The sequence below is a fragment of the Vicugna pacos genome, chromosome 14 (assembly GCF_048564905.1).
Source record: "Vicugna pacos chromosome 14, VicPac4, whole genome shotgun sequence".
Taxonomy (NCBI): domain Eukaryota; kingdom Metazoa; phylum Chordata; class Mammalia; order Artiodactyla; family Camelidae; genus Vicugna; species Vicugna pacos.
In genome coordinates, this window is record NC_133000.1 from 1392590 (window position 1) to 1415180 (window position 22591).

At 53.0% G+C, this 22591-nt stretch overlaps 1 long non-coding RNA gene across 1 annotated transcript; it reads left to right on the forward strand.

The window, feature by feature from the left end:
* Positions 1–5101: 5101 nt before the first annotated feature.
* LOC140685470 (uncharacterized) lies at positions 5102–21653 on the forward strand. Its single transcript, XR_012058707.1, has 3 exons — positions 5102–5492; positions 12997–13140; positions 20975–21653. It is a non-coding gene; the product is annotated as an uncharacterized lncRNA (long non-coding RNA).
* The last annotated feature ends 938 nt before the right edge of the window (positions 21654–22591 follow it).

Below are 22591 nucleotides of genomic sequence, written 5' to 3' on the forward strand. Positions count from 1 at the left end.
GCGCTGGACCCAGGTCTGCTCTAGTGACGAGGCAACCTCATGTCCTGGCAGCAGCAGGCGGTCTGGCTCCTCCACTGAGGCTCTGCTGTAGCTGAAACCTGATGACTTGCTGATGTTTTCAGCCCTGCTCCTGTAAGTTCCCTCTCCCTCCCTCCCTCCCCCCTCCCCAGCCCTCCTGTTCAGTTTTCCAGCAGTGGGGCTCTCATGGCTCTGCCTGGTCCTCTCCATCCTTCTTTAAGCAGGGCTTTGGCACCTGGTGAACCCTCCGGCCCCTGGCCTGCCCGTGACGGTTCCGCCCAGGTCAGAAGCCCATCCTAGTCCAGGCAGCTTTGGCTGAAGTGTCTTGGTCACATAGCACCTGGTCACCTCTGCAGAAGGAGCCCTCTGGACAGCTGTGTCACCAGGTGTCTGTCACAGGAGCTCAGGTGTGGCCTGTTGACAGCAGCTGGGGAAGCCTCCGTGGAGGACTGGAATTTGACGGGCAGGAGCCTTAGAGGAGACACAAAGGGTGGCCTGGAATGAGCTTGCGGCAGCAGAGGGTACCAGGAGAGGGATGGGGAACGAGCCAACTCTGTGCACCCAATCCGGCCTTAGGAGTCAAGCAGCGACTGTGGACAACAGTTTTGAGGCACAAGGGAGCCATGAGGGGTGTGGGAATACAACAGATGTCTACCGTGAAAACAGTCTAAGAAGAACCAGGGTCGGGGGAGGGTAGAGCTCAGTGGCGGAGCGCGTGCTTAGCACGCATGACGGCCTGGTTTCAATCCCCAGTCCCTCCTCCGAAAACGAATGAAAAACACAGAACCAGGGAGGCAGAGTCATGACGTGCAGAGCCGGGGCGCCGGGCAGGAGGGCAGGAGCGCCCCTCGCAGCGGCGCAGGCTCTCCGCGCAGGCGCCTTGAGGCGCCCCAGCCCCCCCGCAGCCTGGGCGGCCGGCGCGCCCGCGGGGCCCCGTCCGTCTGTCCCGCAGCGCTCGCGTGGCCCGGCTGCAGCAACGGCCGGGACCTAAGTGAGCTCGCGTCGCGGAGTGGGCTGGTGATGAGCCACGGGTTGTTTTAAAAGTAGCTGTTTTGCTTAGTGAACCTGCCCGCTTGCTGAATTCCTCACCGAAACGCCGTACCTCCCGCTCTCGCGTTTCCGCGCCCCTGCTCTGTCTCAGGCTTTTCAGGAGCAGCTCGCGGCTCCTGCGCGGCAGCGCGCCCTTCGTTCTTCACGTTCCGTGTGTGCTGCTGCCGCCTCCGAGCAGCCCCAGCGCTCGACCTGCCCTCCGGGGCCCCTCCAGGGACCCCGGGGCACAGAACGGATGTGGACCCGACTAGCTTTTCTCAGGAAAGTACTTCGCAGTCTCTAGAAGCTTCCGGGGGACACGAGATTTGGGCGCAGAGCTACCAACGACACACATCGCCATGGCCGCGTGTCCTCTGAACTGACGTGAACCATTTGATTTTCCGTTGTCTGGAACACGTCTGCCATATTAGAAGAAGTGAGATGCTGCTGTTTTTCGGAAGATACACCATTACTTACTGCACTGCTGTTGCGATGAAGTAAGGATACTGCCGGTTAAACAAAGACACGCAGGAACCTTTGTAAGACACCTTCTGGACGTGGGGATGTGAAAAATAAACGTGTGAAAAGTAGATGCGTGACGTGAAAAATAACGTGTCTGAGAAGTGGTGAGTTACAATGGGTTACAAGTACCTCTGGAATCGTGGGTTCAGATCGTAAGCAAACCAGTGGTACCTTAATTATGAGCCACACCCTCATCTTAAGCCTAACCTGGATACTACCCAGCCCTATGGCTAGCGTAATCTTTTTTAAAATTTTAATTATTTATTTTAAAAAATTGAATTACAGTCAGTCACAATGTATCTGTTTCTGGTGTCCCTGTGGCTAATCTAATCGTAACCCAGTCCTCCTGTCTCTTCCCTCGCCCACTGGGCTGAGCACTTGATTCTTTTAATGTCGTACGAGAAACTCTTTCTCTTTGAGATGATGTCCCAGCTGCCTTCTCTCTGGCTGTCCTCACAACACACCACAGATTGGATGGTTCAAACCATAAACGTTTCTCCTCCCAGTTTTGAAGGCTGACAGTCCAGGGTCAAGGTGCCAGCAGAGGGGTCTGGGGAGCCCATCCTGACCTCTGACTTATACCTGTGTCCTCACGTGAGAGCAGAGAGGAGGCAAGCTCTCTGGGGCCGCTCCTTCTCAGGGCACTGACCCATTGTGAGGGTCCCCCCTCAGGACCTCTGCACCTCACAGGACCCACCTCCTGATCCCATCACCCTGGGGGTTGAGTTTGAAGGGGACACAAACACACAGCCCACGATGCCAGCAGCTGCCCTGCCGGCCCTGGGAGCTCCTCCCCACCTGCCTGGCCTCTGAGCTCAGGGTTCTGTCACCTTCCCTCCAGTCCACCCCTTCTCTCCTCCCCTACTGAAGTGTTCCCCTCCTCAACCTGGAACGTGCTTCCCCCCTTCTTTGCCTGATCTTTGAGGCTCCCTTCGGGGCACCACACACACACTTTTGTTGCTGTGCCCTTTTATACTCCCGGGGGCATTCTGTCCAGGAGTAAGAGCCATGGTCCGGCGCTGGGGGGAGGTGAAAACGAGAGCCTGTGAGGTCCGTGTTGGTGAGGGCCGAGGATGAAAAGGTTCAGCCCACAGTCTGACTAGCAGGGCCCTGGGAGTTTCCTGAAGACCAGAAAATCTGGTTACTGAGAGGCTCGGATGAGAGCAAAGAGGTTCCATGGGCCTCTGGAGGCTGGGACATGGAGTGTGCCCCCTGGGCAAGACCGATGAGATCAGTTCCCTCCGCTGGCTCTTTTCTCGGGGTCTGTGTGCTGGGTCAGCTCTGGATCCAAGCCACAGGTCAAATCTGCTTGCGACTGTTTTTGCCAATAAAGTTGTACTGAGGGCCAGACACCCTCCTTCTGTATGTGTTGTCCACGGCTGCATTCACACCACTGCCGCAGCCGGTCGCTGTCAATGGAGACCACGTGGCCTGCAGATCCAAGGACATGTCCTCTCTCGCCCTCTGCAGAAGACGTCTGCTGACGCCCATTTGAGACGGGTTCGAGGTCCCGTCCCGCAGGGCTGACACTTTAAGCCACACACACGCTCCACTAAAAAAAAGCAAGTGGAAGATGAAATGATACGTTAATCAAGATAAAGAGTAAGTTGGAAGTAGCACACGAAAAGGAAAATAGAAAGAGTGAAAGCGAAGGACGGGTTAAAAACAACAGACCCAAGGTCCAAGCCAAGGTCCGCGTCTGAGCTCGTCCCTCTGAAAGTGCCTGGGAAATGCTGTGTGTTTGTCATGACGGCTGACTCGATGGTCGGGACCAGAGGCCTTGAGAAGTGGGGGTGCTGCGGGCAGGCCGGCCTTCGGGCCGCAGGAGAAGTGTGTGTTTTAGCTTCAGGGATGAGTCCTCACCGCTCTGCCCCCAGGGCCCCGGGCCCTTCCTCCCCGCTTGGCCCACTCACTAGGCAGGGTCCCCTGCATCCAGCCTGTGACACAGACACTCTCCTTTCTTCCTGTCTGGGGTCACCCTCAGTGCCAAACTGCTTAGGAAACCCAAGATGCACAGCTGCGGGGATGGGGCCGGGCAGAGGTGGTGCGGATCTGCCCCCGGTCTGCTCCGTCAGGGCCGCGCGTTTCTCAGAGAGCACGTGTCGCTTGGGAGAGAGGCCGACACGGGTCGTGGGCAGTGAGCATCCTAGCCCTGGCAGGCCGGCTCTCAGAGGGGCCTGAGGCCTGGGGAGAGCAGGCACTGCTGTCCTCTTTCCCAGCCCCTTTCCTTGCTGTTTGCACTCAGACATTATCCTTTGTCAAAGGTGTCTGGTGAGAAGAGGTGATGGGGGTTCTCAGGTGAGCAGCTCACGGCCCAGGAACCAGCTCCCTGGACGAGCTGCCTGCGTGGCTGACATCCAACAGGGCCATATGTCATGAAATCCTAACCTGGACCCTCTGCCAAGCCACACACTGCCTCTTGTTCAGAGACAGGTGCCAGAAGACAAATCTAGCCGGGTTTGTGGGAATCGGTTGTGGTGGGGGTTCTGCCCAAATCAGAAGGTGTAAAATGTACTTCTGGTCAAATACAAAGACAGTGGCCCACTGACCATCCATGTCCGTGGGAAGGAGCCAGGCAGGGGCAGAGCCTGGGCAGGGGTTGGGAACTCTGTGCAGTTGCTTGGTCCGTAGATCTGGGGGTGATGCGGCTGGAGAGGTGACGTGGAGGTGGCTGTACTGGTGGGTGAGTCCAGCCGCACCTCCAGCTTGTCTGCAGACCCGGCCCACCCATAGGACCTCCTCCATCCCCAGGCACCCCCAGCCCTGTGGGGGGACCCTCTGCTCACACCCTTCGGCCCATGTGTCGATCTCCTGGGGTGACGTTCCTCCCCCTTTCAGTTACACGCACTGGGTCCAGGATCCACAGTTCTGTGCGCAGGGCCGTTAGTGCTCGGGCAGAGTGCCGGCCGCGCACACGGGGGTCGGGCTGAGTACCCGCGCGAACAAGGAGGGGGGCGCAGTGAGGGGCTGACGGGGTTGAGGGGGAGGCAGCAGGGGCCAGTGGGGGCGGGGGCGGGTTTATGGAAGTGACACACGAGCTCTGGGAGGGCCTTGGGAGTAGGACAGAGTTCCAAGCAGAGGACAGCGGTCAGGGGATGACGAGACTAGGTGGGGAGGCGGGGAAGCAGACGCGCGTCGGGGGCCGGCGCGTGGCCTCGTCGGGATGGTGGGCGGGGGCGGCTGGGGGCGGGGAGAGGCGTGTGAGAGGAGATTTCTGTGAGTGACGGGCAAGGGCAAGGCTGACTGAGCGTCAGGAGCCAGAAGGAACCGCGTCTTAAACAAGATAGAAACATGTGGAGCCCAGCAGCTGGCGTGGCGCGGCCCCCGGGCCGGCATGGCGCTCCGCTGAGTCGCGGACCCACGTTCCTCTCTCCTGTTAGTCTGCGCTGTGGGCTCTTTGCCGATGGTCCAAGGTTGTAGCATCCTGTTCTAGAATCAGGAGGCAGAAAGGGACAAAGAAGAAGGGGGGGAGGGGCACACCTGTTCCATCTCTTTGAGAAGGTTCCCAGAGTCAACCACCAGGACGCACGTTCGTTCTGTCGGCCAGAACTTAGTCCCACGGACGTCTGGTCTCCATGCCCAGATTCCGGGCAAGGCACCAGGGTTTCTGCCACCAGGGAAGGAGGAGGGGATGGACATCCAGGGGCAGCGAGTGTACCCGCCCCGGATTGCTGGGGACCTTGCATGCAGCTTGAGAAGGACTTGCCGCGCTTTGGGGGCTATAGAGAGCTCGGAACTTTGAGTAGGGGAGTTATACAAAAAGAAGTATTTGAGGCAGGTTAATGAGCCCGCTGTGCACAGACGACCAGCTTGGAGAGAAGGAGAAGGTGGGAGGCCGGCCAGTCCAGTGTGGCACTGCCGTGGAGAGTGCAGGGCGATGCGGGCGTACGCTGGACGATGGGGACTCAAGACTTGTTGCAGAGGTAATAAAGCAGAGCTGGCCAGATGAGGGAAAGCGAAGAAAGAGTCAAAGAGGATGCAACCGTTTGAAGCCTAAATGCTTGGGAGAGTAGGACTGGCAACATTTGAAATACAGACCAATGAGAATTGCTGGTTCAGGGAGGGTTATGGTGGATTGAATATGTTAAATTTGAGGTTCCAGAGAGCCTTTAAAAATTATTTCTTTATTATTTAATTATTTATTTTATTTTGTTGGGGGTTTGCATAATTAGGTTCATTTATTTTTAGAGGAGGTGCTGGGGATTGAACCCAGGACCTCATGCATGCTAAGCACATGCTCTACCACTGAGCTCTACCCTCCCCCTCAAGGAGCCTTTACAATGAGGCTTAAAATGAGCAGTTGAACCTTTGGGTCCAGCACAACGTGTAAACAGTAGCTCACATCTGGCTTTCAGGTATAGTTGCCTCGTATGGGCTTTCCCCACACAGTTAAAAAGAAACTGAATAGATTGTGCATTAATTGCTTATGAAAGTCTGCATTTCTGACTCCTCTTGAAAAACCTTAAGATTTGGGTCCCTGAGCTCTCATGCTTGCAGGACTACAGTCGGTTGGAGTTAAGGGTCCCCACTTTGCTGCGGTCTCCCCTGCTCCCTCCTGCCCTCGAGTCCAGGAGGTTATTAATGGGACCTGCTCAGCCCCTGCAGATATTGGGGTGTTCGACCCCTAGTCTAAGGTTTGGAAAAGATGTATGTTCTTCAAAAAGACGTATGGGGACCACAGATACAGATTTGGGACCCATGATTTTAGAGAGTGAGTTGAAGTCATTGGCACGAGGGAGACTCAGGATGGGGACAGAGTGGGAGGAGGAGAGATGGGGCTGGGAGCATGGGGCACCCACACACAGGAATCAAGGGGACCAGGGGACCGGTGCCGTGGACTTGGAGGGCAAGGGCAGAGAGGGAGGGGAAACCCAGAGCAGAAAAACCAGAGAAACCAGGAGGGAAAAGGCTTTCGAGATGGAAAGCAGCCAATGCCAGTGCTGCAGGGGGAGGAAGAGGAGCCCCAGCCAAAGGCCATTTGCTCTGGAGATCAGAAGTTCTTGCGAGTTTCGGCAGCATGGGGAGGGCAGGAGTCACGTTGAAATACCGCTTTGATGTTCGTAATCGTCTGGGTTCATCTGCGCAGAGACACCGGGGTGCAGAGGACGGCAGGGCACACCTGGGACTGGCTGGCTCTAAATTTCTCACTCACCTGGTGAGAGCCCGGAGGGGACTGGACGCGAGGCGGGCGGACTGCTCTCCGATGGGGAGGGCGCGTCTGTGTTCCACACCTACTCGGGGCCAGCTTCTCATGTCATCCTCACAAAAACCTTGGAGGAAGGTCCCGTGATTTGCATTTTTACAGATGAGGAAACTAAAGCTCACAGAGCTGACAGGATTTGTGCCAAGTGATTTAAACAGTGAACAAGCTGAAGAGGGAGGGTTTGAACGTGGCCACACACCAGCCACTCACGTCGCCCGGGGCAGAGCGGAGGCAGCCCCTCTCCTGTCACCTAGCCTCCGCCTGGCAGGTGACAGTCATGCCTACAGCTGCAGGAGACCTTTCTCGCCGCTTCTTGGCACTGGTCCTCCTCGCTGCATCTTGCGCTGGGTGTGCTCCCAAGTGGTCAAAGGACGTTAGGCTTTAAAGAGAAAATGACTTGTTTTGAGCTTGTTTGTACTGCTCAGTACACGAAAGGCCTTTGCTTTGTCCCAGTCACACTGACATCTCCGAGGGCTCAGTTTATCTCTGAACACTGTGTGCCATGAATAATACCCACACTGTCACCCTCAGTGGACTGGACTTCAGAACCGGTCGGAGTGCTTGCTTAATCCCACCCGCTCTGCATCCTCTGACTCTGCGGAGATGAAGACAGAGTTTAGAGTCCACGTTCTCAACATCTCCTCATTCCCTCCCTCTCTTATCCCTTTGGGAAGTCATCAGCACCTGCATAACACTACCTGACACTCCTCGAGCGCCTCCCATGTGCCAGACACCGCGAGAAACACCTTGACCTGCATGCCCTCATTTTGTTTTTCACAACAGCTCCTCCTGGTAGGTATGCTTAGGTTTACACTTTACCGGGAAAGAGAAAGAGAGGCTGGAGGGCTGGCAGATGCTGCCCAAGGTCACACCATCAGCCGCTGAGCTGGAATTGGATTTCCTCTTCCCCGTGTCACCGTGTGCCCACCACAGAATCAGCTGTTCCGGAGAGACAATGGGACAGAGTCAACTAGGGCAGCTACCAATCAGCCGTTCTTCCAGGCATCATGGTGCCTGGGCGAGATCTGCTTCTCGAATGCTGCCTTCTTCTCCTTCGGGAGATGTCTCTTCACCTTCACTTGCAATGGGGGGGGCAGAGTTTCAAACTAATGATGGACCCTGATTTCTGACCCCAGAACCAGGATGCACAGTCCAGCAGAGGACTGTTCTCTGACTTGTGCCATTGCTTATATGGAAAATTTTGCCAGGAGTAAACATGGAAGCCTTTTTGCCTCTATGCGGAATGGCTTTGCTATTGAAAAGAATAAGATGACAAAAAGAAATTGAGATCACCCTGGAAAATCTGGGGAGCCTGCTTGCTGGGCTGGCTCTTCCGTCCCTGAAACTCTAGGAAGGGCTTTGTCAGGCTGGCCCGGGCCCAGATCACTGCCCAGCTCCAAATGCAGATGGCTGCCCCTTGGGAAAGTGGTGATGCTCCGTAATGGACCCCTCGTGTTAACAAGAAACAGGTGGGGCCGGGCCGGGGGCTTAACAAGGTACTTACCACAGTCGTCGTGCCCAGGGGTCTCTTGCTGCGACTGCTTCACAAATTTTAGTAATCTTCCCTCTACTGTTTTATGTGGCTTTTCTAAAGGGCACGGTTCTCCAGCACATTAATGCGGATGCTAAATTTAGCTGGAAAGAACCCAACCTCTGATGCTCTGGAGCCCGGGGGAAGGCCGGCATCTCCAGGCAATAACCTACTTTTGTCGCTGTCTTCCTTGCTGGGACCTCTCCTGCCATAGAGGCTATTTGTATCTGGAGGATGTGCTGAAAGTTGCTAGAAGCCCCTCCCGCTGCAGCGAGCCGCCCCCCTGGGAGCTGCCCAGGGTAAGTGTGCAGCGAGGCATCCTTCCCAGTGACCTTGATGGGCTCTGTCCTTCCTTTGAAAACAAAAACACCAACTTGGAATTTTAATGAAAAGGCAGCGAGCGGGCTCTCAGGCTCGTGGCGCTGGCAGAGCTGCGGCTTACTGCAGTGTGGGCTTGAGGTGGCCGTGGTGAGGGCTGCGACACTGACTTATTGGGGAAAACAGAAGCTGAATTCATCTCCAGGTTCACCAGGAGGCAGGGGCTCAGAAGGAGACCGTTTTCTTTTTGGTGCATATACGAGATGTGGTTAAAAGCACAGGGAAATCTAGACGGACAGGGCCCACAGCCGGCCCCAAGCAGGGGAGGCGTTCGGCTGACAGGCAGCATCCTGTGGTGGGAGCCATGTGGACTCACCCGTCTTACCTCGTAGCGCTGGTCACCGAGTGATGGCGGATGAAACGGCCCGGGTTCATGGTTCAGCGTGGTTCTGGGTGCACATGTGGTTCAGCTGGCCCGTAAAATGACTTCAGTTTGCTTAAGTGGGTTGTTTTGCATTGAGAAAGTTATTTAAAGCTTTTTTAAAAATGGCATGATTGGAGCCTGTTATTGGTTTACGTTACTTGGTGAGAAGGCACATGCTGTTTCTTGCAAAGATCTCCTGAGTCCCAGACTGAAAAAATCCTCTAAATGATGGGCTCACCCACTCTGGGATCTTCAGACACCCACTGTCTTGAGTGGGCGTGGGGTCTGGCAGCTGGAGCCCAGGTGGGCGGGGCTGCCCGGCCTCCGTCAGCAGCAGGACCCCGAGCTTCCGACACGGGCTCATTCGCGTGCTCCCCAAGGCGGTCTTCTTCCGTGGGTCGGAATCTGTGCTTGAAGGGGGTTCCCAGAGGTTTCCATGATTGAGAAGCTGTGGGAGCTCTCGGCAAGGAACTTGGGGAAACGCAGCCTAGTCGTGGGATGACAGTAACTGGGGTTTTCAGAGAGGAGGAAGGCAGAGGAGACCCTGGTGAGTCGTGTTACTTTCTCCTGCTTCTTCCGAGAGGACGTTGGGAGCGGCCAGCAACAAGGTGGGCAGCAGCTGAGGGGGGCCTGGCCGTGGGAACGGTCCAGGCATCACACCCCTTAGTCCTAACAATCGCTGAGCAGGCATTAGTGTCCCCACTTTATAAAGCGGGGAACGAGGCATGGAGCTGTCAGACCTGCCCCTGGGGGCACACAGCTATGTTCTAGAAGGTGGTAGAGACCCTGGCCAGCCCCTCCTTCCCGAGCGCCTCAGTTTCCTCTTGGGCTGTAATTGAGCAGCTGAACCCCTTACTCACCATCTGTATCCACCGAGCTGAATCCCACCCCGGCCCCGCCCACTTCTATGGCTGGAAGCAGGGGTCAGAAAGCTGGGACTTCAGGCTCCACATCGAAGCACAAGACTTGCCAGACTCCACTGGGATGTGTGGGCTGGTGTGCTACCCGCCTCTGATGGATCCCAGCACCAGAGGGAGGAGGGGGCGGGCTCTGAAGAGCTTCTGCCGCCGTTGTCACGGAGATAGGCCAGGTGGTGGGATGGGGGAGGCCTGATTTATGGGATTTGCTGATTTCCCTGGTGTACGTCCTCTCATCCTGGCTGGTTCCAAACTACGCGTGGCTTAACAGCTTGCTTTGAAAGTTCCTGGACATTAGAGGGAGGGCATAGCTCAGGTGGTAGAGTGTGTGCCTAGCATGCACAAGGTCCTGGGTTCAGTCCTCAGTACCTCCTCTAAAAATACATAAGTAAATCTAATTACCCCCCTACCGCCGCCCCGGACATTTGACCACCGAAAGCTACATATGAGCCCTTGAAATGGTCCCTGGTTACTGTGGACCAGCGTCTGTGCCATGCTGGTCTTCCCAGGCCTCGTTTCACACACCCCTTTGGGATGGCACCGGTCCCACTCCTGCAGATGGTCTGACTTACCTCTGTGTGTCTTGCACACATGGTACTGGGTGACACTCTGCACACAGTAGGTCTTCAGTAGCTGTTGTCTCAGGGAATGGACCTGACTGTCAGGCCCCACTCCAGCTGGGCCAACAGCTAAAGCTACACACTTGGGCCGAGCGCAGGGTGCACGCTGCTGACGGCAGAGGAGCCAGCGCCCGAAGCCACAGTTTTTGTGTGTCCTGGGAGCGAGGACTGGTCACTGCCTAGCAGGACAAGCCTGGGTTGGCCACAGCGAGCAGAGACAGAGGGGACCCTGCGTGGAGCGAGTCTGAGGCAAGGTGACAAGGAGCAGAGGCAGGTGCTGGAGACGCGGCCGCGGCTTCACCACAGAGACGGTGTTTATGAGCACAGCATGTGGGGAGAGTGCAGAGCTGCACACTACTGCTCCCCCACCCCCCACCGGGCACACCAGGTCCAGAGCTTCCTCCCGGGGAAGGGGTGGTGTGGCGGCGGTCGTCTCCTGCTTGACCTCTAACCTGGGATGCTCAGCAGGGCTCTCATGCACATCTGACTGGTCCCTAGGAGACCAGGGAACTGCAGAATTCGCTCCATCTCCAGCTCGAGGGGACCCCCAGTCCAGGGCTCTGTGAAGGTTCGCTCTCCGGGGGTCTTCCTGACCTGATCTGAGCTCTGATCCGCCCTTCACCCTGTAGAAAATTTTCTACGATTAAAGTCTGACCAGTGCCTTGAATGAGATCTCCCCTGTTGTCAGGGTGGTCTGTTCTTGGGAGGCATCTGCACCCCATCAGAAGCTGGAGTCCGTCTCTAGATTGGTCTCCGGCCGGTGTCCACTCATCTGCATGCCAGGCTTGCTCACTGCCCCGCTTCCCTTCCCTGGAGACAACCTGGCTCCCCTACCCCTGGTTTCCCCTCCTGGATGCAGCCCCCCTCTTCGGGTCCCTGGCTCTGGAGCTGCTCACGCCCACCTTCGTGCACCCTGTGCGGTACCTCTGCTCTGAGGCAGTGATGCCACAAAATGCCCACTGTGTAGCGGGCACAAAAATACGCTTCTAAGTCAATTCATTCAAATGAGTTAGTTACTCTTATTTGCATGTTTGCTTTAATCACGGCAAATTGGAGCCCAGGCTCCACAGCTCCCCTCAGGGTTCGCGGGGTTGCAGGAAGGGTGGGGGCAGAGGCGCGTAGGGGGCAGGGGGCTGTGGGTGTGACCAGGTCGCGGGGAATGCTCGTGGCGCCTCTGCCCCCCTTTACTATCCCCAGGACCAAACGATGACAGGTGACTGTGTGACGCACACAGCGTCTTGCTAGCAGCTGTAAATGGAGGCAGGGAATGCAGGTTCCTCGTGGGTGTGCCTGCAGCCCGGCCTCGCGCCCTGGGCGACACCTGCGGGAGCCAGCCTGGCTCTGCGCGCTGAGCCCTGGCTGTGGAGCGCGCGCCTCCGGCAGCTCACGTCCGTGAGGGGCAGGAGTTGGCACAAACAGCTGCCGGGGAGATCAACGCCTGTGCTGCATGTAACCAGCCGCCATCCTGTCCCCCCGGAAGTGGGCCGCCGACGGGTGGGCAGGCTCCACGAGGTGATGCCGGTGCTCCGGTGCGCTGACACTGGAGGCCACGGAGCCATGTTGTGGGCAGCAGCGTTAAAAGGACGAGAAGCAGCCTTCCGGGAGACCTTGGTCCTTTGCCCCACATGTCGGTTTTGGTTTTTATGCTTGCAGATGCAGTGGATCAACACATCATCTCCCCATGGCGCCTCTGGGGAAGTCCTGCCGGGGGGCTGTCTGCTCTCCGTCCTCACGGACTTCTCAAATGCTGACCCCCGGGAGTTTAGATAAGCAGACAGACCTAGAGCCTTGGCAGCTTTCTGTTTCTGGTTCACAACTGGTGATTTCCTGTTTCAGACCAGCTTCTTTTCCACCTGCTGACATGGTCACTGGATTCCTCTGAGTTTGGGGAGAAGAGAGACTCCGTGAGGAGCCTCTTTTTAAAAAGCAACATTGCTATTTTATTTTTATGTGAGTGAGTAAATCATAGTACATTTCATGGGGACATTTAATAAAACTTTTCAATATATAGCAAATTTAAGTACGCTGCTGAGAATATAATGAACATATATTCCAAGACGGAGCCTCCCTCTGTCATCCCTGAGGAGACATATTAGTGCTTTGGTTTATCAAGAAGTCTGCACCAAACACACTTCATGGCCTCAAGATTTTTTGTCTTCATTCACTGGTATCAGAGGAAATCATTGGCTCACGAATTTATTAGGTTTCGAGGTAGGTAATCGCATGGACAGTGGTGTCAAGTGCTGTAGCGCTGAAGGTCAGTTCCATCAGATGAGAGTCTGTCACCAGCAGCCGCGGTGCTGACGTGACCGAGGAAGAGCCCACAGGTATTCGAAGGTGATGCTGTGACAAGACCCCCCTGAGTTAGCTCACTCAACCCGACTGGTCCTTCCTTTCATCATCCCCGTCCCCAGGTGAGGACACCGAGGCTTCCGTGTGCTGTGTTGGATCCCTCAGTGACAGAGCCAGGACTGAATTGGGTCATCTGATTCCAGGGCCTGCAAAAACGCTCCTCGCGAGCCCAGACGCGGATCCGCAGTGGAGCCAGCGGCACCGGGGTGAGAAGGGCCTCCGCTTGGGGTTCGGTCTTTAGGTGAAAGTGAGGTGCCCATGTCTGGTCCGCGGACTTCCTGTGACCCCATGTAGCTCGAGTATTCTGCTGGGGCCTGGGCAGGCGGGTCCCTGCTTGGAGACCTGTGTGTGTCCCGCGGGGGGAGCTCTGGGTGTCTCACCTCCCGCCCGCACCCACTGCTTCCCCTCCTGCATCCCACATCCAAGCGGGGAGGCAGAACCCCAGGCTGTCAGGGTCCCGTGTGGCTGTGGCGGCCTTCTGCCTTAATGAATCCGTCATCCAAATTTTTAGAGGTTCCAGACTCTGTGGGCTATAAAACTCACTTGGGAACTGTCACGGGTTGAATTGTATCCACCCCGCCCCTAATCTGTTGAGTTCTTAACTCCTGACACTTACGAATGTGACCCTGGGTCTTTGCTGGTGGAATCTAGCTAATATGAGGTCATGCTGGATTAGGGTGGATCCTACACCAATGACTGGTGTCCCGCAGCAAGAGGGAAGTTTGGACGCAGACCCAGAGGGGGAGGCCATGTGAAGACACAGGCAGGGAGGGGAGTGATGTGTCTATGAGCCAAGGAACAGTTCTCCCCGGAAGCCAGGAGTGGGGCAAGCGAGGGCCCTCCGGGGAAGCGCGGCCAGCGCGCGGCGTTCTGGCCAGGAGAGGGGAACCCTTGCTGCGCTAGACCCCTCGGCGCGGGGCGCCTCGTCAGGGCGGCGGGAAAGGCCGGTCTGGGGCCTTGGCTGGAATGCGCGGCCCCGGCCCCCGGGCAGCCCCGGAGGGCTTCCGCAGCGCGGCGCCGGGCCTGCTGGCGGGGAAGGCCGCTGCGGGCGACGCGGCCCGGAGGCTGCGCCGAACTGACTCGCGCGCGGCTCACAGGTGTACGCCTCGTGACCTCAGTGAAGACTAGCGACAAGCACTATCGTTGGGGGACACGAGGGAAAACGGAAATGCGGCGCCTCCATCCAATGCCGCTGCTCTTGCACTGACGCTGTAGTTTGGCGTGCTGCATCTTCTTGCTTCTTTACGTGCATAGCGACGTGCGGCCGAAAACGGGCTTCAGTGACGTGGGATTTACGAGGAGCTCTGTGATCGAGGATAGCAGAGAAGAAGAGAAACTACACAGTCTTTTGTAAGTTTATTTCCTAGGACAGAAAGCTGTTTATCACTGTAAATGAAAAATGAAGAAGGGTTAAAAATTCTGGCCGCTGGCTTTGTAAGAGAGGGCGTAAGAGGAATGTGCCTCGAGACCAGGTCCGGATAAGGCCCCGCTGTCCATGCACCTCTCTGGGCTCGAAGGCCAGCCCTCAGGTGCACACCTGTCTTATCTTTATTACTCTCTGTATCTTTAACATTCGAATGTTGACCTATGCAGGGGTGGGTGTGGGGCGTGGTTTTGCACCAAAAGATACAACCCTGTGGAGGTGGAAATATTTTTCCATGACTTCAAGCTGGACTTCTGGGCTTCTGCTCATCTGTCCATTGGGGCGAGAGGAATTGCTCTGAATCCACGCCTGACACTTCCTTACTCTGCTCAGCCCCCGACCCCCGACCACGGCACCTGCTCTTCAAGTTCAAGTTCAAGTTCAAGTGCTTTAGCCCAGCAGGGGGCTCTTGGCAACTTGGGCCCGTTTTTCTCCCCAGCCTGTCCCCACAGCTCATCGCTGGGTCTTCTGCACCTTCCCTCCTCCCATGCTCTCCCGGGGCCATTTCACTGGCTGTTCTCCCCGAGACCCTCCACCGGTGTGCTTCTGCAGAATCCCAGTGAGTGGACGCTGCAGGCTTGCTCCTGTCTCCTTCCTCCAATCCGTGTGTTACAGACTAAAGTGTGTCCCCCTCCAGGTTCAGATGGTGAGAGCCCAGCACCCAGAGCGATGGTGTTGGGAGATGGGCCTTCGGGGTGGTGAGGTCACAAGGAGGGTGGGGCCCTCAGGAATGCGATTAGTGCCCTTATAGAAGAGACCCCTTGGAGCCTCTCACTCTTTCCACCATGTGAGGACAGTCTGTGACCTGGGAGGGGGCCCTCACCTGACCACGTCGGCACCCCTGAACTCCAGAAGTGTGAGCAATACATTTCCGTTGTTTATAAGCCCCCAGGGGGTGGTATTTTGTGGTGCCAGCTGGGACAGACTGGGACAAGGCCTAACCCTGCATGTGGAGGCGCTAAGGGGCGATGAGGTCAAAGTGAGGTCACAAGGATGGGCCCCCAATGGGATCAGTGCCCTTGTAGAAAGTGAGAGAGACCAGAGCTGCTTCTCTGCACTGTGTGACCATCTGCAAGCCCAGAAGAGCATCTTACCAGACCGGCTGGTGCCCTGGTCCTGGGCGTCTCATCCTCCAGGGCTGTGGGAAGTGCTGTTGTCTTAGCCGCCCAGCTTGTGCTGTTCGTAGCAGCCGAGTTGACTAAGATTCCGTGGTTTCTTGAAGGGCAGGGACGTGTTTACCCCAGTACCTGACACACAGGAGGAAGTGGATGCTTTTGAGTTGGTGTCTGTGAAACAAAGGCTCTCAGTGCTACTGCTTGGCCTTATCTTGGCTGCTGGTCGGCCGCAGAGTCCAGTTCCTCCTTTTCCACTCGTCCTGGGCTGGGGCTCATAAGCAGTGTGGAGAAAGTCACACCGTCGTGATGGCAATTCACCACCAGCCCCCACACTCTAACCTGCGCCTCAAACTGCCCCTCTTCCTACCTGGTGGGCAGTGAGGCCATTCCCCACTCACTGATGCCACCGCTGTCCCCCATGCCACACCTGTCATGCACCGAGAGAGGCCCTGCCGTCCGAGGGACTGACAGCAGTTCTCCTAACTCCTTGCTGTCTTTCTCCTCCTTTCTACGTCCCAACGAATGGGTTGCTTCCACCTCTTGGCTACTGTGAATAGTGATGCCATGACCGTGGGTGGGCAAATGTTTCTTTGCGATTTTGCCTTAATTTTGGATGTATCACCAAAGTGGGACTGAAGGATCAGATGGGAGTGTTGCTGTTAAGTTTTGAGGAACTTCCATACTGTTTTCTACAGCTGTTTTACCATTTTACAGTCCCACCAACAGTGCACGAGGATTCCAATTTCCCCACATCCTCAATGACACGTTATTTTTATTTTTATTTTTTTTTCTGGTAGCCATCCTAATGGGTGCAGAGTGGCATCTAACTGTGATTTTGATTTGCATTTCTCTGATGATCACTGATAAGCATATTCTCATCTTCTTGGTGGGCATGTGTATGACATCTTTGGAGAGACCTCTATTCAAGTCCTTTGCCCATTTTTAAAATCAGGTCATTTGATTTTCTTGTTGAGTTGTAGGAGTTCTTTATATGTTCTGGGTATTAACCTCTTTTCAGATATATGGTTTGCAATCATAGTCTCTTCTTCCATAGGTTGCTTATCACTCTGTTTGTTGTGTCCTTTGATGTACATGATGTTTATGTTTGATGTGGTCCCATATGCCGTTGTGCTTTCATTGTCACATCCAGGAAATTGCTGCGCATCTAATTTCCCTTTTGATTTGTTCTTTGACCCATGGGCTATATAGAAATATATTCTTTAGTCTCCAAATACTTGGAAATTTTTTAGATATCCTTCAATTACTGATATCGAACTTAATTCAATATTAGACAGAGAACGCGCTTTACATGACTGGCATCCTTTTAAAGTGACGGAGACTTGGTTTTGGCTCAGAACACAGTCTGAGTCAGTGCTCATGTATGCTGCTGCTGGGTGGCGTGGTCGTGAATGTGAGTTAGGCCAAGCTAGTTGACAGCATTGCTCGAGTCTCCCACACCTGTATTCTTCCTGATTTCCCGTTGACTTGTTCTGTCGGTCGTTGGGAGGAGAACGTTGAGTTGTACAAATGCAGTTTGGATTTGCCTGTTTTTCTTTGCAGTTTATCACTTTGCTTCATGCATTTTCAAGCTTTATTTCTTAGGTACACCAACATTTTGGATTTTATGCTTTCTGGATGAATTGAAGCTTTACTTATTATGGAATGATTCTCTTTATTCTTGGTAATATTCTTTGCTCCAAAAACTACTTTGTCTGATATTAATACAATCACTCTGCATCTTTTCTGCTTAGCAGAACCTTGGTATAGCGTTCTTCATCCTTTTACTTTTAGCCAACTAGCTTCTTTCTATTTAAAATGCATTTCTCACAGGCACCCTATATTTGAGTCTTGCTTAAAAAAATTCAATCTCTGTCTTTTATTTGGGGGCATTTAAAACGGTTATATTTAATGTGATTATTGACATGGCAGAAACAGGACTTCTATTTGTCCTGTTTTTTGTTCCTTTTCTTCTCTTTTTCTGCTTTCTTTTGGGTTGATTGCTTTTTTAAAAAAGACGGTGTTTGTTCTCTTTGCTGGCCTAGCAGCTGCAGGGTTTGCTCAGCACCTTGTGGTTGTCTGGGGCGTGTGTGCGCCTCTCTAGCTTCCCACAGTCAAGTGTCGCCACATCACTTCACGTGTGAGAGCTTCACAGCAGTGTGTGTCTAGTCCTTCCTTTCTGGTCTCTGTGCTATTGTTGTCATATATTCAACTTATGTTGTAAACTCCATAATGCATTGTTATTATTTTTGTTTTAAATAATCCATTATTTTTTCAAGAGGGGTTGAAAATGAGAAAAATGTCTTTTATATTTACTCACACACCATTTTTGTTCTTTGTTTTTGTGTGTGTGTGCGTTCAGATTTCCATCTTGTATCATTTTCTCTCTGCTTAAAGGGCTTCGATATTCTCACAGTGAGCGTCTGCTGCTGCTGAATTAGCTCAGCTTTTGTATGTCTAAAAGTGTGTTTATTTCTCCTCATGTAGAAATGTGTGTATTCGCTTACTTTGGTGTGGAATTCGAGCTGGGTAGTCTTTTTCTCTCTAACGACATTGCTCTACTGGCTTCTGGTTTGTATTGTTTCCAATGAGAAGTCCACTGACATTCTTGTTTTTGGTCCTCTATGTGTAATGTATTTTTTTTTCCTGGTTGTTTTTAGGTTTTTCTCTTTATCACGGGTTTGAGCATTCTGACTACTCAAATCGAATGTTTTCCTCATGTTTCCCTTGCTTGGACTTTTGTGGACACCTAGGGTCTGTGTATAGTTGTTTTTGAAGCTATGACTTTGGTCGTTATTCATTCAAATATTTTTTTCTGTGCCCCCATCTCTCTCCGCTCTTTTAGAGATTCCAATAAGCGGATTAGGCCACTTGAAGTTGTCCTGCAGCTCAGTGATGACCCGCTTGCTTTATTTTTTTGAGCCTTGTTTCTCTTTGTGTTTCATGTTGTGTAATGTACTTAGCATAATGCCCTCAAGGTGCATCCATGTTGTCACAGGAGCAAGATTCCGCTCTTCCTTCTGGCTGAGCAACGTTCCGTTCTGTGTACCTCCTGCCTCTGCTATGCGTGCGTCCACTGAAGGGCACTAGGGGTGTTTCCTTATCTTGGCTCCTTAATGCTGCGAGGAATGTGGAAACGCAGATATGTTTTTGAGATCCCGTTTTCACTTCCCTTGGATGTACACCCAGGAGTGGACTTGCTGGATCATATGGCAGGCCTAATTTTAATTTTTGGAGGAGCCTCCATATTGTCTTCTATTGTGGCTGCTCCAATTGACATTACCACCCACAGTGCACAAGGGTTCCCTTTCCTCCACACCGTCACCAACACTTGTTACTGCTTGTCTTTGTGAGAATAACCATTCTAACAGGTGTGAGGTGGTGTCTCACTGCGGTTTGATCCGCATCTCCCTGATAATTAGTCATGTTGAGCACCTTCTTGGGCACCTGGTGGCCACCTGTATGTCTTTAGAAAAATGTCTCTGTGGATCATCTGCCAGTTTTAAACCTGGGTTGTTTGTTTTCTTTCTGTTCAATTGTATGAGTCTTTGGATATTAACCTCTTATTAGATACATGACTTGCAAATATTTTTGCCCATTTCGTGGGTGGCCTTCATGCTTCTGATAGTTTCCTTTGCTGTGGAGAAGCCTTTAGTGTGATGCGCTCACGTCTGTTTACTTTTCCTTTTGTTGCCTTTGCTTTTCAAAAAAATCATTGCCGGGACCGATGTCAGTAAGCTCAGCCCTCACGTTTCCCTCTAGGAGGTTTACGGTTTGGGTCTCGCGTTCAAGTCTGTACCCCATTTGGAGTTACCCTCTGTGTGTGGTGTACGACCACGGCCAAGTCCGTTCTTTTGCACGTGGGTGCACAGCTTCTTCAGCAGTCTCTTTATTGAGAAGACTGTCCTTTCACCCATCGTATATTCTTGTCTCCTTTGCCGTAAGTCATCCGGCCACACGTGCATAGGTTTACTTCTGGGCTTTCTGTTCTCTTCCATTGATCTGTGTGTCTGTTTCTATGCCGGTGCCATGTTGTTTTGATCACTATGGCTGTGTAATATAGTTTGCGATCAGGAAGTGTATTGCCTTCAGCTTTATCTTTCTCAAGAATTTTTTTGTCTTAAATCATTTAAAATTCTATTTTCTTAGTTGCTCCACCCCAGTTCTATTATCAGACGTTCTTAAGAATTGATCCTGCTGTGGACTTTGTCTGTCGACCCTCCTGGCTGCTGGCTTCTTGCTTCTTGTGCTGTGTGTGAACCCGAGTCGGACAATCACGTTCCTCCAGAGAGGCTCTACACGGTTCTCTAGGTGAGCCAAGATCTCACCTTGGGTAGCAAGATCTTGCCAAACTTGCGTGAGATCTGGCCTGGGGTTTTGAATTCTCAGAGGGAAAAGAGCCAATCAGAGGTAGAAAGGCTTTCTCTTTCTCTGCCTGAGATGGTGATGAATTGCCCCTAGTTCATTGTTTCCCCGATTCTTTAAGAGTTATGATTTCGTGTGGGAGCTTCCGCTTCACCTTCTGGCCCCTCTGGGGAAGTAAGGCTGCCTCCCCTCTCTCCCTGCTGTTGTCAGTGTGGCCTCACACAATTCTCACTCTGGTTTTCAGTTTCATTTCTGGCCTTTGGGGAGTTCTATTTTTTTTTTCTTTTTTTGAGAACTCAGCTAGGCATGTAAAAGGAATCTCATGGTTTATGTAGTATCTTAAATTGTGTTATAGTGGGAAAGTTTCCAGGTTATTAAATCCTTAATATTGTTGGAAGTGGAAGTCCTCCATTTATTAACTATAAATATAATCATAGTTCTTAAAGGAAAGCATGGTTATCTCCAGTTTGCAAATAATAAAGTGCTTAAGAGAGGTTTAATGACTTGCTCAGAGTCACACGGCTGGTAAACACAGGAGTCCAGGCCTGTCTTTCTCGAGCTATTCCCAGTACACACGGGCTGGGCGCTGGGGGTGAGGAGCGAGCTCTGGGTGGGAGGAGTCTGGCCACGAGGAGGGCTGGGAACTTGCTGGTGCACACTGTCCCTGCTTCCCACACTCCCTAGGACCAGATCGGAAGCCCTAGTCATTTCAGGGCTGTAGGGTTGGGGCACCAAAAATGTGTCCTCAAGTGATAAACAGCGTGCTGGGGGGGAAGAGGAGCTGGATTGCAGAGGCAGAGAGCAGCGGTCCTTCCTCAGGTCTGTGCTAGTTGAGTCCCCTGTCTCTTGAGACGGCAGGCGCAGGTGCACATGGGGACGACCTGGAGAAGGACATCCCACTGGGAGGTCTGACTGAGGGTCACTCGCAGGACAGGTGTGGCCAAGGCGGAAGGGCTGGGCCGGGCAGCGTGTGCCCGCGTCTCCGTGAGCCAGGCGTCCCTCCCCCAAGGCTGGGGCTCGCTGCCCCCAGCCCTGCAGACCCAGCTGCCGTGCGGCTTGGGGAACTCACGCCTGGGCGCTGACAGGGCCTCCCTCTTCTCCGTTTTCAGCAACTTCTCCTCCTCCTTGTGTGTGTTTCAGTTTCCCAAGGGCCCTCACCCCGACGAAGCCATCAGCACGTACAGGTATTAGGTTCAAGCAGCTCCCTGGAAGTACTGCTAAATGGACGACACAACGGTGATGTTAGAAAGGCACGGACTCACCAGGGCACCAGGCAAAGGGGACCCCGTGGCACACGTCTGCGCCTGCACGGGCTGTGCGGAGGTCTACGGAACTAGGAACTGAATTAATAAGAACACAGACATGCAAGTAAAGGAAAACCAGACGAAGCAAATTATTGCATCAGCAAGGAAAAGAAGCTGCTGTGTAACACGAATGACCTGCAAATAGGATTTGCAGAGATGTAACGATGTCATCCTTGAATACTAGTCAAACATAGCTGAGAGAGAGCATAGCTAACCAGGAGACCTGGTGGGAAGAAAATGCGTATGTGTGCGTAGATGGGGGAGACAGTCAACAGACGATCCCTGAGATAAAAAAACGTGGAAACAGCAATATGTGTAAGTTGTTTAGAGACATGGATGCGAACATGAAAACAATTAGCTGAAAGATGTGAAAGTGGCTGCCTTTGGGGAGCAAAACATGGGGCTAGGAGCTTTTATGGTTTTTTTTCTTAACAAGTCTCGTAGAACAATTTGACAATGAACTACGTAAGTGCACCTGTCATTTTGATAAAAATCCAACAAAATAAAAGTCATAATCGAAAGTATTTTATTTTTCAAAAGTAGATTAAAAAATGAAGTGACTCTGAGCCTTACCTGAAATCAGAGTATCTGATGGGAATCCTGGTGTGAAGCCCCAGGCCACTGCCCTGCCCTCAGCCCAGTCTGCGGGGCCCAGTGCCTGTTTCCCTGCGTGGGCCTCCACCCGCCAGGTCCTGGGTGGCTTCTGACCAGGCCTGGCTCTTGGTGCCGTCCTGACGCTGCTCTGTCTTCTTGGCCCTGCCCTTACTCCTGGGGTCCCCCAGGTTCTGGATCTGCTGTCTGGTCTTTTTTAAAAAAGTAGTTATTAAGTATTTTTAATTGAAGTAGAATTTACAATTTACAGTGATGTGTGAGTTTCATGTGTGCTGGACAGCGGTTCAGTAGTTGTGAACGTCAGTCTCCGTTTAAAGCTGTTACAAGACGTTGGCTGCAGCTCCCTGTGCTGCGCAGTGGGGCCTTGCTGCTCGTCTTCCTTGTGCTTAGCAGTTTGTGCCTCTTAATAGCCTCCCCGCCTTTCCCCACTGGTAACCACTCGTTTGCTTGCTGTTTCTGGGAGCCTGTTTCTCTTTTGCATATATATTCGTTTTATTTTTTAGGTTTTATTTTTTAGATTCCACATATAAGTGATATCATATAGTACTGTCTGACTTACATCACTAGGCGTATTTTCTAGGTCCATCCACGTTGCTGCAAATGGCAGAACTTCTTTTCTATGGCTAATATTCCTGTGTGTGTGTGTGTGTGTGTGTATCTTCTTTATCCAGTTGTTTGCTGAGAAACTCACATTCTTAAATTCAACTGATAAAAAAGGTGAAGAAGTAAAATTAATAGCCCAGATTTGGGACCCAGAATTGGAAGCTCCAGGAAGATGCATTATTTCTCCTTTTATGCTATCTTTAAACCTAACCCTCATCATGAATAAAATGACTTTTGT